Source organism: Nyctibius grandis, chromosome 1, assembly GCF_013368605.1.
Source record: "Nyctibius grandis isolate bNycGra1 chromosome 1, bNycGra1.pri, whole genome shotgun sequence".
Classification (NCBI taxonomy): Eukaryota; Metazoa; Chordata; class Aves; order Nyctibiiformes; family Nyctibiidae; genus Nyctibius; species Nyctibius grandis.
The window spans coordinates 1,484,296-1,499,199 of record NC_090658.1 but is presented as its reverse complement, the minus strand read 5'-3'; the positions used below and the strand labels follow the sequence as shown (position 1 = coordinate 1,499,199).

Here is a 14,904-nt window from a genome sequence, read left to right as displayed (position 1 = left end):
CAGCGCCTTGTGCCAAAATCCCACCCCTGACAACCAGCCCAGGCATGTCTGAGGCCGCTGAACTGATTTATCTCTGCCTTGGTGCTTCCAGACAGTTCAAGACGGATTTGAAGATGCTACTACTAACCTACACCAAGATAAAAATCCATCTCATCGCTCATTCAGATAACACTGAAGATTACATAAACAGCCTTCCCTAAGCAGGGACCACAGGGTTTGGGCTTCACTTGCATGGTTCTAATACAGCTTTTTCTTTCTTGTGTGCAGCCCTATCCTGCCTTCAGCTGAAGACTTGAGAGGGACCTAAACGTTCTTAAGATGCAAACAGAATATATCACAAAAAAACAAATTCCCCCCAAGCCCTCAAGTCAATAATCCATTTTTAGGAAAGAATTTGTGCTAAAATGAGGTAAGTGACAACTTTGCAGATCTCCTGTTATCCAGAGTACTATTTTAAGGAGAGTGTGACTGCATTCGCGCTTGTCGCATAGCCCTGCTTCCAATCTCCTGGCAGGTGCCCAGCACATTCCAGTATTCAGTGCACAACGCTTGTGGGGATGCAGTCTCACTTATCTCCCAGATACACTGACTAAGACTTTCCCACATAAACTGACCCACCCTTTAGTAGCAAGGGGTCACACAGAACAATCAGCCTTCAAAATGAGAAAAACAACAGGGAAAAGCTTCTCTGATGCCAAAAACATGAAGAAAGTAAAATACAACAGGCTCCAGTGTTTGTTTTATCAGAACTTAAAGACTGCAAGAGATTTTCAACTGGTGCAAACCAGCGTAGCTCCACCAAAGCCAACGGGATTTTTTTTCAGGCTTAGGATCTGGCCTCCTAAAAGCATTTAAAATTACAATAAGAATATGTTACTCTATAGATCACCCTTAAAAACTTTAATTAAACATTTGTTTACTAAGAGAAAAGTCAGTGAAAGCCCTTGGGAAGCAAATCTCATAATTAGTTTAGCTACAGACAAAAGCCAACGCTTTCCAACTCAGATGCCCAAACTAAAATCTGTGGGTGGTAAAATAAATTTATCTACATTAAGTTAATACAGCAGGCAGCACCTTTCGCTTCTAAGCCAAAAAAACAGAGGAGCTACTTGCTATAATTAGCTGGAGTATTTGTGGTGTCTAGGCAATAAGCAAAATTGATTTCTAAGTGGAAAAAATAAGTGTTTGGTTCTACTGCACAAACCTGTATTTTCTACTCTGCGTTACTGACTACAACAACCACCAATCAACCCCACCGTAACCCAGGCTCCAGACCTGCCCCATCAGCCAGCACTCACCCTGCCCTAAGAAACAATCTGTATCCACAGGTTTCTTGCCCTTCCAAACACAAGGCTCCCTGTTATCATGTAAAAGACAGACTCGAACGCAGATACTCCACACCATTCTATGATAAATCAATCAACAGAATGACAGCATTAATTCAGGATCAAACAGTAGTAACTTACAATAACAGAAAATACAGATCCAGATTACGGCTTGATGGTAAGAAATCCCCACAACGCCCTGTAGAAGACCTTGACCACGTACTAGGGACTGCAACACTCCTGGGGGCTGAATCCCACAGTGAAGATGAAAGACCTCCCCGAGATGCCTGCTGGTCTGGCTTGGGAGAAATGTCTGCCCGGTATCGAATTCAGCAATCAATACAACCCTAAAACGTCGCTCAGCGAGAGGAGCCTCCACGGCACCTCCCACCCAGCTCACTGCCTCACCCCAGCCACTCACACCTCTAAGAAAATGGAAAAATAGAAAATCAAGCTCCATGAATTTCAGGGCGGGGGGTGTGATCCTTCCTGACCACGACAGGCACCCAACTGAAGCCCTGAATCATGAGATTTTTAGCACAGTCATTATCTTAATGTGATGCTGTTTTAAGAAAGCTTAAGGAAAACTTTAAAACAAAAGACAGAACTAAAGGTCTGTAGTCCCTACGGATTAAGGCCAGAGGACGACAACCACCATTCAACCATGTTCTGTAGTGGCACTGAACACATAAAGCGTAAACACTGTATTCATCAAGTGATGAATATCCCATTTCAGGGATCATCCCACACTCTTGCAACTGTGTTGAATCACGATTAACAAACCCAAATCCAGTGGTCACTCCAATAAAACTGAGCAGTCAATCCTTATTCCTTTTTTATAAACAAACTTTTGCTGCTGCTACTTTGCAAGTCTTTTTCAATGGCAAGTCCACAGTTTCCCCAGCTACTTGCAGAAGCATTCTCTAGTTTCATGTTCTTACAGCTATGCTAATTTCGAGCAGTATGACTTTAACAGAGGAGGAGGAATGGTTTCCTCTCGCGTACAGCTGTGGATATGTGTACAAAACCAGGGGACTAAACCTAAGAACATCACTCCTGAATGCATTTCGCAGATCAGAGGCCAACTGCTCAGCAGGTGTAACTTCAGGATGTGGCCACTTCTTCCAAAAAGAGAACAGCACATGTTCAGAACGCCAGTAACCAGAAAAGCTGCTTAATTTGGAACGTTTACCTGTGAACAGTTTCACAGCAGTGTATTTTTAGATCTGTGAACAGGGTATTAGTGCACACCTCTCCTGTTCCAACGGCATGACTGGTATGACCAGCTAGTCTATTCGTAGTATCTAACAGGTGTGTGTCAGCATCTGCTGGCACAAGGTTTTCACACCGAGTGGCTCTTTTGTTTAGTTCTTGATGTGTCGAGCTGCTGAATAAATCAAACCAACATACCATGTCTTTCTAAAGTTCACATTCAAAACATTGTGAAATAAAAACAACTGCACAACAGCATAACACGTTTCTCTGGTGGGAATGATGGCATGCCAAAGAGATTCCTGGTGTGCTAAAAAATGTGCAGCTTGAAAATTAAAAAAAAGTTTGTGCAATATATAAAGAGAATAGTGGGAGGAAAGTGAAAAGACGTGAAAAAATAAGAACATCCTGAAATTTTTACCAATCAACAAGAAAAAAGCCTTACAGAGAAGAAGCTAAGAAAAATATTAATGGTGCTGAGAAACAATAGCTCAACATATTCAACCTTCATCTGTCCTTGCCCATAGGAAGATGTATACAAACTGTGAGTGCAAAGACTATAGACTGGTGTAGATCTTTTCCTAATCACATACCTTTTGTTGCAAGTAGAAATCACGCGTTCAGACACAACCCCATCTTTCTCAACCATAAAATCTGTTAGGAACTCAACCATCAACAATACATACGAAAGCTTTTTCCATGCAAAACTGGGCTTTTTAACAAGGAATAGACAGTGAAAAATGTGTCTGGGATTAACAACACATGAAAAAGAAATAAAGCTGGACAAAACAGAAAAAAAGCTGCCTGCTTAAATATATAAATTGATCACTCTTAAAGCTGTTAAGTAAGTTGAGACCTACTAGGTGTAAGAAAAATTCCTTACATGTAACCCTTTTTTCATTAAAGGAAAGCAAAGCCTCAAAAGGTCCAGCTGTAACTGCTGCAACATTGTACTCGTGTTCATTAAAAAAAAACAAATTCACAACAGATCATTTTAATAGTAATAATAAAAATCTGACAAATGAAAACCACATGTGGAAAAAAATAACCCTGGGGAAAGCAGTCTCCAATGCAGTCTCTTTGCAGAACACGGAGTACACCTCGGTGCCATCTGACAGTACACACAGCTCCAACACTTGCTTCACCAGGCAAGTGTTTTTTGGTGATAACAATCAAACACAAGATGATTTCCAAGGTGTAAACACAGCAGAAAGCAAGAGAAGACAACCGGAATTTCACATTTAATATCTCTAGGCCAGATTCCCACTGGCTTAACTTGGGAAGGCTGCCATGAGCTTAGGTAGAGGTAAGGGTCCAACGTACTGGCAAACTCCCCAGCTACGTCAGCGGGGAAGAGGAGCGAGCCCCCAGCGTGAGCTCGTGTGTCAGAAGAGCCCTACATGGCTCTGCGCAGTCATATCACGGAGCGCTGGCCTGCTCTCATCAGAAGCTTCCACGGCACGGTGTGCATCCCACAGCCTGCACTGCTCTATTTCACAACCCCCTCGTTCGACTGAGAGTCAGAGAGCTCCAAGGGGATGCTGGTGGCTCCTCACTGATGTATGGCCATCCAGATCCCGCAGCCCAAGTGCCACAGCCTGCAAAGGCTTTCCTAGAAGCGTGAAATGGCGAGCAGGAGGCCTGCGCTCAGAGATACCAGCCTGGACTGCATTTAGGAGCTGACTCATGGGTAATGATAAGCTATTGTACTGGTTTTTAACTTGTGCCCAGATCAGATGACTAAGGAATTTAGGTGCCTATAGAGATTAACTGCCTAAATAACTCTTGTAGGCTGAGCCTTAAGCATCTACATAAATAGACCTTCTCATCTGTGTTCCACAAAATATGACCGTGTACTCCTTGCTAATGAAATACAATGCTTATGTTATAAGTAATCCAACTACAAGTATTAAATCCTGTAACTGACCCACATTAAAAATAAATCCTTAGTCAGGTGACATGATATAGAGGAGCATCTGTGATTACAGGCCTACCCCATAAAAGGATTTTAACTGATTAATTTGATATATGTTGGAGGAAAAACAAAACATCTTCCATAAAAATGGTTTGGTACGCCTACTTAAAGGAGCTGTCAGAGCCGTGCAGCAGCGCTGTGGTCTCCATACATGTAGCATGAACACTTTGCTCCCTCTCTGTTCCACTTCTGCACAGAGGCAGAGTTCAGTACCGCACAGTAATTCCAGAAGCCGCAGGATTCACGCCGCCGTAGAGATGAAGCGGCATCTCTAACGCTTTTTGCCACACAACTGCTGCAAGCTCCAATTTCATCCCAAAATGCTGCATTCTGCTGTAGTGAATATCATTTACTGCACTTAACCTGCATTACAGAGAAACGCCAAACGGGCTACTGTTCCGTCACCTGACCTCTTTTTTAATACCGAGTTGATGCTGCTGCATGAAGTAACAAAATATTCCCTATTTTATTTATTATCTAGCGCTGGTTGTGACACGTTAGCGAGCCCGCTGGCCCATCCTCACAGCCCTACGACCACTGCTAAGTCATGTAGGCATCAAAGGCATTGCTGATTTACTGAGAAACAGCTTCTAGTAATGAAAAAAACCGCCAACGGATAACAACAGCTCTTTAGAAATCATATCTGCCACCACCCACCCTTCCTGGCCCTTTATCCCACTCTGTTCTCATCTCTTCTCTCTCCCTCCAGAGGCTTCTGAGCATATGCAAGTCCTTCTTCCAGCAGAGATTTCCTGCAATGGCCTGACGAGTCACCGTCTCCCCTGACATTTTCACATGGCTGATATCTCTTTGAATAAATTACTCTGCACAACCTGCCTCTCTAATCCCCAGACTGGGGAGCATTGTTCCCCAAGACATCTTTCAGCACAATACCCAGGGCTGAGTGAATAACAGGATTTTTTCTGAACTGGCTAGGACAGTTCAATAAGCAGGTTTCATAATATTTCCATCCTGTCAACAAAGGTCGAGGCTGTACTGAACGCTCTGGATCTCGATACGTTTTGTTTATTCCCTCTCACAGTAATCCTGCTTCTGATTTTGAGTATTTAGCATTTATACCTGCGGATAACGTTGACTAAGTACAATCTGGAAATACAGATCACTACTCATCCTCTTTAAACAAGAACGCGATTTCACTCATAACTAAAGATATCAAAAATACAAAATTAATTACTCGCTCTAGTTTTATCACTCCAGGGGCAAAAGAATCAGCCTTAAAAGAGGGCTACCTAAATAAAACGTCAGACCCCACTGCCGTGAACGAGGATTTCTCAGAGCTGCTGCAGTCTCACGGTATCTAGCAGGAGTCTGCCATATTTTTTTTGTTAAATCAGGCCTATGTCCATGTAACTGCAAGAGCTGTCTGAAAGGGATAATGAAATCAAGTCCCTGCATTACGCCTTTAACTGCGTGTTCGCTTAAGGAATACCAGAATCTGTCGCAGCGGCGGATAAAGCGATCAAAGCAACGCGTCTCCCGATGGCCAAAGGCAAACGCCGCTCCGTGCCGGCATTATCCCGCAGCACAAAGCCCCGCAGCGGCACCGGCCTGACAGCCGGCCGCCGAGACCCCGCTGACGGACGGGGCCGCCCCTCCGCACCCCGCGGAGCCCTCCCGCCCCGGCGGCCCCGCACCCCGCCCCACACACCGGCCGCGCCGCCTCCGCTCCGCTGCAAAGAAAAAAAAATTAAAAATTTAAATTTAAAAAAAATTGTTTAAAATTAAATATATTTTTAAAAAGAAGAGTACTAGCGGTCCCGCGGCTCTCCGCACCGCGGCGGGGCGTGCGGCTGCGCGGCTGAGGCGGCACCGGCGGCGAGGGCGGGCAAGGGCGGCGGCCGCGGCCCCCGGGGAGAGGCCGGGCCGGGCCGGGGCCGCCGCAGGGCGGGGCCGGGCAGCTCCGCGCCCTGACAGCCCGCCGAGGGGGCGCAGGGGGGAAGGCCGCACCCGGCCCCCGCTGCTCCGCGGCCGCAGCTCGCCCGCCCACCGCGGCCCGGCGGAGGATGAGGGGGGGGAGAGGCTGCGGCGGCGCTGAGGGAGCCGCCCGCGGTCCCCACCTCGGCGGGGCCGCCGTACACACACACACACGCACCGCGGGAAGCGGGGGCCGCCCCCGGCCCGGCCGCCCCTACCTCTGTGCTGCCCGGGCGGCGGCTCTCCCTGCTCGGCGGCGGCGGCTGCAGCAGCGGCGGCGGGGAGTGACCGGCGGCGCCCGCAGCCCCCGCAAGCGCTGCGCTGCGCTCCGCCCGCCCGGCCGCGGCGGCTGTGAGGGGCGAGGGGCGGGGCCAGCGCGGCGGCCGTGAGGGGCGGAGCGCAGCCCCTCGCGCCCCTGCCCGCCCTGCGGAGCCGCCGCCGCCCTGCGGCGCGAGGAGCGGGGCCGCCCGCGGCAGGTGCTCGGGGCTGCCCCGCGGTGTCACGGACGGGGTCCTCTGCCTCACCTGGTGCTGCGGTGGGGCCTCGCCCTGCCGCCACCCCCAGATCTTCCCCCTCCGCGCGGCGGCCTCCCCGCAGGCCCTCGCTCGCAGCCTCCCCTCAACGTTACCCGCCGCTGCCAACCGCTCCCCGCTCCCCTTCCCTTACATTTATTCGGTTATTGGGTCTCTCCAGGCTCCACGCTCCTCCTCCTCCTCTGACACCCTCTCCTGTCACAAAGACAATGTTGGCTCACCCCCAGCATCCATTTCCTCTAGTGTTACCCTCCCGCTGCTCTCTCATTCCTAGTGGAAATCCCGTCCTGGGTTTGACTTCCTCCACTGCAGAGTCATCCTCTCCCGCTTCAGTCCTGCCGCCTTCCTACGCAAACAGCCTCCCTCTGCCCGTGCCACCCAACCCCAGCTGCCCTTCTGCCGCACTTGCCCTCTTCCTCCTTCTCTGGGTAGGATTTTGCCTGTCTTCCTAGAGAAAATGGCTAACACGCAGCCGGCGTGCCCTCCTTCCTCCCCCACAGCCCTCCGCCATCCACTCCAGAGGCGGACATTTCTGCTTCAGGTTTCCTTCGCTAACCCTGTCCCCTCTGCTTGCATCTGTGTCCCCATCCTCTTCGTGCCCACTCTCATTCCCTCCCATCTGCTATCCCTAACCTCCTCCTTCCAATACAGCTATGGACTAGTGCTATCCATCTTTAAAAAAAAAGAAAACACAATAACAAAAACCCAACACATAAAAAAAAAAACCCAACCAACAAACCACCCCTGGTCTCATTTGCCTCATTAATTACCATTCTCTTCTGCTTTTCATCCCCACGCTCACTCCTAACACACTCTAACTGCTGCCTGGAGTTCCTCCCCCCTGCACCTATCTTAAGCTTCCTCTTATCTGGCTCCTGCCCCATCACACTCAGCTGCTTTGCCAAAGTTTCTAATATCTACTTCCTGGCATAATCTCTGGAATATTGCTTCATTTCCATCCTGTCAAAATTATCAGCCTGGCTCTTTTGGATATTTTGTTCTCCTTTGGTTTCCAAGGCTGCCCCCCCAGAGCCGCCTCCTTGCCGCTCTCCTTCAGTGCATCCTCCTCATACTCCCAGTTTTCAGTGGGAGTGCAAAGGGGACACTTAATCTGTCATTCCCTCTGTACTTATTGTTCGGTGAACTCACCCCATAAAATATAAACATGTAACATACACATTCAGTAACAGTCTCTCTGTGATCTACCTATTTCCAGGCTTCTTATCTTACCCAAATTAAAACCTCATTCTGCCCTGTTGGCACCAGCAGGGTGACAAGCCACTGGTTCAACATGTACAAACCAGCTCCTAAACCACAACCAAACAGGCCAGTAACTGCTCCCTCCTGCCCTGATCGCAGCAATATCATCACCCTGCTCGTCATTCAGGGCTTTCATTCAGTGGCTTTCAGCAGCAAACTGTTAGATCAGCTCAATCATCTTCCCTAACTGGACGCTCTTAGATGCCAAAATATCTAAAACTGGCCATTTTGTGGTTCTTTTTTGTACAGCTTCTTGTACAACAAGAGCCCACCAGAGCCACCAGGTCTCCAGGCAGATACACTAGAAGGCACTTGCTTCTACCTAACGTAAATAGTGGTAGTAAAGAGGTAAAAAGAGCTTTTTTTAATATAACAACAATAATAATTCCAAGCAAAACCCTTCTTAACCATTCCTATAACAAAGGACAAGTCAATCACTTCAATCACTTTAAAAAGTTCTATACACAAAGCAAAATAAACCAAAACAATTCTTCCAGCCTTCCTGAACACCCCCAGACAGTGGGACTGAAATTAGCTGGATCCCTTGATCTGCAGGATGAAGAGACCGCTCCTGATCAACAGGTTCACTAAATCTGGCCCAAATAACATCAAAAGTTCTACACAGTTTCTTTGTTATGTGCACTATGTGTTAAAATATTTTACAAAACAATTTCTGTTAGCTCAACTGGAGTTTTGCTCTGAGAAAAAGCTGAATAATTTGGCTGTGAACAATAAAAACTAGCAAGTGCTTAAGTATATGTACTCTCACATTTCAGGCTCTGAAGGATAAAACTTCCCAGATTTTTGATCCAGCAAAAATGTTATTTTTACTTTGGCAAACAGTAACAGGAATTCAGAGAACTTCGTGATGTATGTGTAGATATACATAAAAATTTTAAATAAAATAAAATGCTAGGATGTTAAGAAACATCAGGAAAAGCAAATCATCCTTCACTCAGCTATTAATCTCTCAAACAAGGAGGCAGGAAAAAAAGATTGTAATATATGGGAATGAGCAAGAACATCCAGCTTATTTTAAGATTCTGTCAGTCTTAACCCACATAGCTCAAAGATGGGTGGGCCATTGATTATCATGGAAATAACCGGGTAGGAATGAATGCCTGAAGAAGCCAGAACCAGAATAGCAGGGGCAGTGTGGGCTCCAACCAGTTATCCCAGTTAATGGCAGTCATTTTCTCCCTTTTAAAGAGCTCACACTTCGTAAAAACTGTGGCAGGTACAAAAGTTTTGCCACTGATGGTTAAAAACAGCCAGGTTTGACAGAGAGGATGCCATTTTCATGTAAAAAATGACTGCAAATAGTTGTATTTTCAGTGTGAACCTTCAGCTTACAGAGTTAAAAAGCCAAAACCTACAACTTTGTGACAACTGAGGTGGGAATACTTACAAGTTAAAATACCAGCACTTCCTAATACCAGTGAGTAAGCCCAGTTAGACAAACATGTTGTTCATGCCGACAGCCACATTCCCACTCCTTTAATCAAATGGGAAGGAGGAGAATGAATGGCCATGTTAGAAACTGGTGTTAAATGAAGTGGAAAGTTTATTTAAAATAAATTATTGTTTAAAATAAATTATAGTTCAAATAACCTAGTGCATCGTTCAAAACAAAATGAAAGAATTTAGAGTTTTACTCTTTTCAGGATATAGGGCATTTCAGTCATCTTTGTGTGAGCTGGAATTGCAAGAGGGTATTTCCAAACAGACACAAAAGCAGCCTGTCTAGATTAGGTATGAAGAGTCACAATTGTTAAGGCTATATTAAACCTAGAAAATTTCTATTTAAGGGTGGTGGCAATTTCCAAAAAGACAAAAGAAACGCACACAAAGAAATTCATACTGCAATAAAAGACTTCCTAGCTGTACCATTCAACTGGAAAAGCATTATGTTATCAGAAAGTTCCAGTTACACGGGTTCACAGGATGACTGAGGCAGGAGATACGTTCCTCCCACCAGACACACCTTTCCTCCACCCATAACGCCCAGTTTTAAGCACAGGCTCAAAGGCACAAATCTAGACTAGTGCTTTGTCTCATAGCAGACTTGGCCAAGGTCTTGAGAGGAAAATCAAAGATGGGCAATAATCTGCCTAAAGGAAACATTCTTAGCTCCTCGCTACGTGCACAACTCGTCTGGGAGCACAACAGCTTCTCTCTCACAAACACTTCTTCACTAACTATTTCTTCTCATCATCTTAGGAACACCCAGCCCTGTGCTACACCCTTACCTTCAATAACATCTTGTAGCAATGCGTTCCCTGTGATCTATTTACAAGTGTATTTCTGTTTCCCAGCAGTCACTGCAAACAGAAACACGTTGGATCCTCCCTCCCTGGTTCCTGCTCTCTACAAGCAGCCCATGAAGGTGACAAGCCCAGAGTTCTGCATCAGGGAACAAACACGCTTCCAGGGTATCTCTGTGCACAGTAATTCACAGTACCCAAACCATGGGTAAGAAAGGCATACGTGACAGGCAGGCTCCCTACTAGGAATAAACAGACAGCAGGAACATGGAGACCCTTTAGCAGCACTACTCTCAGGTGCATATCAGAGGTGTAGGAATACTCTCTTGCTGAGAAAATCCTGTTTCTCTCTATTAACCTAAATGCTCCCCAAACGTCTCCACTACCTTGTGCCTGCCCCATCCTCACAGTATTTGTTCTTAGCCATTTTCTCTTCCATCAGCTCCCGCAAGCTTAGGGCCTACTTCTCCACGTGTCAAATACACCAAACCCTGGAAAGTGGCTATAGCATAGGGCACTTACAGAAGCCTTTGCCTTCGCCAGTTGCTGTCTCCTTCCCACACCACCAGAGTCAGCAGTGGAAATGCTGACAGGGTGAAGAGAAGATGGCTTTCCTGCTCCCCGTGCCAACATCACGGCAATCCTCAGCGTCCGGGAGGAGTCCTGGCAGGAGTCCTGGTGCTGGGCCTGCAGCACTGTGGAGGGACAGGAAGCATTAGCAAGAACTGGTAGAGGCACAGGGCCAGCGTACCACAACATCCCTTGCAGACATTTCCATTGTGTTCAAGTCAGTACATTAAAAAATAAAATAAGTGTCTTGGGACCTGCTTGTATGTCCTGCAGGCTCCACACAGAAGCAGCCTATCACAGAGGATGGCTACAACTGCAGTCAAAGGTATGCCTGAAGCTGTGCAGACAGACACAAAGTAGGTTTGCCCCAGCTAGCTCCTACACCAATAAATAGCTCAGCTGCTGCAGCGGAGGCTCGAGGGCACCTGCACAAAACCACCCTGGAAAGCAGGGTAACACTCACGTCACGCTGAGCTGTGCGCTCCCGAGGCTGCCCTGCTGCCAGCACCCAACTAGCAAACTTCTGTGGCAGGGTGGCACGTACAAGTCGGAGACACACATTTGACTGCAGACTAAACGCTCCCTGAAGAAGCCTGACATTTAGTAGGCAACACCTGATGGGCAGGTGTAAGTCTCTCGCCCCTTCAAAACACTCTTCGTGGTGCAGCAGCTTGAGGATCACTCCCGTGCATTAGAGGTGTTAATGCAGCGAGGTTTCCTCATGTGTACCAAAAGAGAAACGGGGAGGTAAGCTGACCAAAACCCTCAACATTTATCTGTCCTAGGAAAATCTGCACTGTTCTCTTTAAAAAAAGCTTTCCCCCTGTTGCCCAGTGTTATTCTCTATTCTCTTTCTCATGTTTCACTGTGATTTTACTCCTCTATTTCCTCTAGGTGCATTAGAAAGATACACATTAGCCAGTCTGTGTAATGTAACAAAACAAAGTAGTAATGGGCATTTGGGTAGGTTATACTGCAACAGCTAGTCCATTAACTACCTGTTGGGATAACAAATGTCTCTATTTGTAACACTCAAATTTGGATTTTGTTATTTAAAAAAACCCAAGGAACAAGAAATACAGACATGGAAAGACAAAAACAGCTGAAGAAATCAACAGTAAAGTAGCCTCTTTACTAATATGGCAGAAAATACAGATCTCTAAGGCAGAAGAAAGAGAAAAAAGGCAACTTAAGTGAACCTAATTTAGTCATCTTTGCCAAGTGAAATACAAAAAGAAAAAGGTTAAATTCTTGGCTCCTCTCACATATTTTGTTAGCTTTCCTGACAATATGCTTACTTTTCCTATAGAAATTGTATCTGGGTAAAGCTGAGGTTAAGACATCAGCACATACTCCAAAAACTCATCAGCATAAACAAGTTAGAAAAGGTAAAAGCATTTTTAAACGCTTTCAGTGGTGCTTACCTCGCTCCAATAATGTCCAGTTTTAATTGCTGAGGCTGTGATTCCTTGTCCAGCTCCATGCAGGTGGACCGTGTTTGCCTGTACAGGGATGTGTCTGCCCTCAGTGGCACCTCATCCAGGCGCAGTCATCTGCTCTCCCTGCTTTAATGCTGGTACCACATAGATGGGTGGAATGATTCTCAGAGAGGCATATTAGCAAGAATTCTTCACCAGAAGAAACAGGCTGCTCTAACGTTCAAAGCTTCAGCAAGAAGTTGCTGCCTCCTAACTTTTATGTCGGATCCTGCACACGCACCACACCAGGGCTGTTACTCAGGGGCAGGTTTGCGAGCACAAGCTGTCAACTTTTAATTCTGTGGAAGCTTTAAGAAGATTCCCCTTCCCTCGTTTAGCAGAGATCTCTCACCTGCTTCCATGAAAGATTGCTTATTCCAAAAAATGTCCTGGCCTATAACATTTGCCTTCTTAATTACAAGCTCTCAGCAATGAAGACCAACAACGATGAGTTTAAGTGTAACTCTTATCAGTCTCTGGTGGGCATGGGGCTGCTCCAACAGCAAAGAACTTCTAGTGGCCTGAATCTATCTTAGAAGGGTTCTGGAAAAAAAAAAAACAAACAAAAAAAAAACAAAAAAAAAAGTCAAAAGCAGCCAAGCACAGCAGATTTTAAGGGCTTAAGCCCTAGACTGCAGGATTTCTTCAAAATTCCACACAGTAAGCCATCCTTTCATAAAATTTGACTTTCAAACTGCAGCCAAAGTTCTTGGGTGTCTTAGAAGCCCCAAGTCTAATTTTCAAAACTCTCATCAGTGTTTTGTCTGTGTGCAGGCAAACAGGATCCTCATTCCCTCATCACTCTCAAACTGGGGTTGCATACTGCATGGACGTGCAGCATTTGCTCCCTAAGAAGGTGAATCTAGTGATGAATAGAATTTTATCAACCTCCTACCAGTGCCCAGCCACATGTCCCCAAGCCACCAGCAATGTTCATCAGAACAACAAGGGAAGCATGAAACTGCAGTTTGGAAAATTCTGGCATAGAAGGGAAATGTATGCTCGTCTATTTATAAACGAAGTCTGAAGCTAGCTTCGCTGATCACCCTATAAATAGTGACTTGCCTGAAATCCAAAGTAGCAGATCTGATGTTTCACACATTCTTGCTCCTTCTTCTAGAGCAGCAGTTTTCTGCAAACCTTCACATCCCCCCCATTGCTGTAGTACTTTTAAAAAGCGTTTTGAAGCTTAAGCCTATGCACTTGAATTCAAGGTCAAAACATCTTTTTTACATGAGGAAAAAGAAAGACAGAAGTACAACTTAGTCCTTTGCAGAAGGGATATGAAGGGAAGTCATCTTCCTCTAAGGCTGTGCCTAGCAACAGTTATTAAACCATTTTCACTGCTCCCTTCAACAGGCACTTTTGCAGGAAAGGAAACATCAAACTGTTGCAAACCCTGCCTGTGGTCTGAGGGAAGATTGCTGCCTCATTAGCACACTAGCTAAGGTAGGAAGTGTTTGAAAGTCTGCTAATATTCTGATATTAACAGTTCATCTGTTAGAAATTTCATCACAACGAATTAGTGGATGACAAGGGAGGATATTGAATTGCAGAATTAAATCTTAATTGTGGGCCAGTTTCTTTGTCTCTTACTCTCAACTTTTATCTTTATTATAATTAGCCAGAGGTCACACTGCTTTATTCCTGTCTTTCAGGGTGTATGAGATTACTAAAACTGCCAAAGCCCAGGACAAGTTAGAAGGCTATTGTTTAATACAGTCATCCTCTAGAAACAAAAATAAAATGAGAAAAAAACAGAGCAAAACTTACACAGCAGGTGATGCTTCTTGCATACTTCCTCTCCAAGAAATCCTGTCTCCTGGAAGGCAGCTTTATTTCCAGTTAACTGAGTATTCACCTCCTCTTCAAAGGTTATGACCTTTTATCCAGGTTATTGTTACAAGCTGTTGACAAAAATGACAAAAATTAACTAAAATGTTCATATAAATTTTACATAGCCAAGCAAATTGTGACAGGCCATAGTAACACTGCTGATGGAAAATCCCCCACCAGCTTGTCAACACAGATCAGATCACCTGCATGGCAAAAGTTAAGTGCCATTTTTTGTCCCTAGGAGCAGTAGCTCCACAAGGATGCACTCAGCACACCTGGTCTTACTTCTCTGGAAAATACCACGTTGTGCTCCAGTCCTGGGTAAGCAGCAGTTCCAAACCCACACGGGATCTTCTGCAGCAAAACTGAGGTTTGGATTTCATGAAAAAAATCTAGAAGTTTCTGGTTTTGCAGGCAATCCAATTTCTTCTAAAGGGCTTTTATTTTGGAGAAAAAACAAAATGACTATTAGGAAAGTTTGGAAAGTGGGAGAGCTGATAGGAAGGAGAGGCCCTA

General features: G+C 45.7%; 1 protein-coding gene across 5 annotated transcripts in view; it reads right to left on the bottom strand.

The window, feature by feature from the left end:
- SPTBN1 (spectrin beta, non-erythrocytic 1) overlaps positions 1-12,763 on the bottom strand; it is a 122,866-nt gene extending 110,103 nt beyond the window's left edge. Inside the window, exons 1-2 of one of the 5 annotated variants that reach the window (XM_068401123.1) lie at positions 12,499-12,763; positions 11,027-11,199 (exon numbers count right to left, since the gene is read on the bottom strand). The gene's annotated coding sequence lies outside the window, so the exon portion shown is untranslated. Of the gene's footprint in view, positions 1-1,466; positions 1,605-6,665; positions 6,757-6,971; positions 7,072-7,113; positions 7,172-11,026; positions 11,200-12,498 lie in introns of those variants that run through there. The other 4 variants (XM_068401377.1, XM_068401292.1, XM_068401208.1 and 1 more) reach the window with 4 other exon arrangements.
- Between the last annotated feature and the right edge of the window lie 2,141 nt (positions 12,764-14,904).